We start from the raw sequence: 1,441 nt of genomic DNA on the forward strand, positions 1-1,441 counted from the left end.
AAGAGTCAATGCTCGATCCTGCAAGCACAAATAGGTGAGTACAAATAGGTGAGTACACACACACATCCACACACACACACACACACATTTTCTCACGATGGAGAAGATCGTGAGAAAAAACCTGGTAACACGTCTGGAGAGAAGGGACTTTGTGACAAATCGCCAACATGGGTTCAGGGAGGGTAAGTCTTGCCTGACTGGCTTAATAGAATTCTATGACCAGTTGACAAAGATTAAACAAGAAAGAGAGGGCTAGGTGGACTGCATTTTCTTGGATTGTCGTCAAGCCTTTGACACAGTACCGCATAAGAGGCTGGTACATAAGCTGGAGAGACAGGCAGGTGTAGCTGGTAAGGTGCTCCAGTGGATAAGGGAGTACCTAAGCAATATGAAGCAGAGAGTTATGGTGAGGGGTGAGACCTCCGATTGGCGTGAAGTCACCAGTGGAGTCCCACAGGGCTCTCTACTCGGTCCTATCTTGTTTCTGATATATGTAAATGGTCTCCCGGAGGGTATCGATTCATTTCTCTCAATGTTTGTGGACGATGCCAAAATTATGAGAGGATTAAAACAGAAGAGGACTGTTTGAGGCTTCAGGAAGACCTAGACAAGCTGAAGGAATGGTCGAACAAATGGTTGTTAGAGTTTAACCCAACCAAATGTAATGTAATGAAGATAGGTGTAGGTAGCAGGAGGCCAGATACAATTTATCATCTGGGAGAGGAAATTCTTCAAGAGTCAGAGTAAGAAAAAGACTTGGGAGTTGATATCATGCTAGACCTGTCTCCTGCAGCACATATCAAGAGGATAACATCAGCAGCATATGCCAGGCTGGCCAACATACGGCATTCAGAAACTTGTGTAAAGAATCTTTCAGAACTTTGTATACCACATATGTCAGGCTAATCCTGGAGTATGCAGCCCCAGCATGGAGTCCATATCTAGTGGACATGATCACCACATTCAAGATTCTGATGGGAATTGATAGGGTAGATACAGACAGGCTATTTAACACAAGGGGCACACGCACAAGGGGACACAGGTGGAAACTGAGCGCCCAAATGAGCCACTTATTATATTAAAAAATTTATTAGAAATAAATATTAGAAATTAGAAAAAATATTTTTCTAATATTATTAGATAAATTTTTCTTTTATATATTAGAAAAATTAGATATTAGGTATCTAAAGATATTAGAAAAACTTTTTCAGAGTGGTTGATAAATGGAATGCATTAGAAAATGATGTGGTGGAGGCTGACTCCATACACAGTTTCAAGTGTAGATATGATAGAGCCCAATAGGCTCAGGAATCTGTACACCTGTTGATTGATGGTTGAGAGGTGGGACCAGAGAGCCTGAGCTCAACCCCCCGCAAACACAACTAGGTGAATATACACACACTTGTGTAAGGAATCGTTCAGGACTCTGTATACCACTTAA

Source organism: Procambarus clarkii, chromosome 74, assembly GCF_040958095.1.
Source record: "Procambarus clarkii isolate CNS0578487 chromosome 74, FALCON_Pclarkii_2.0, whole genome shotgun sequence".
NCBI classification, from domain to species: domain Eukaryota; kingdom Metazoa; phylum Arthropoda; class Malacostraca; order Decapoda; family Cambaridae; genus Procambarus; species Procambarus clarkii.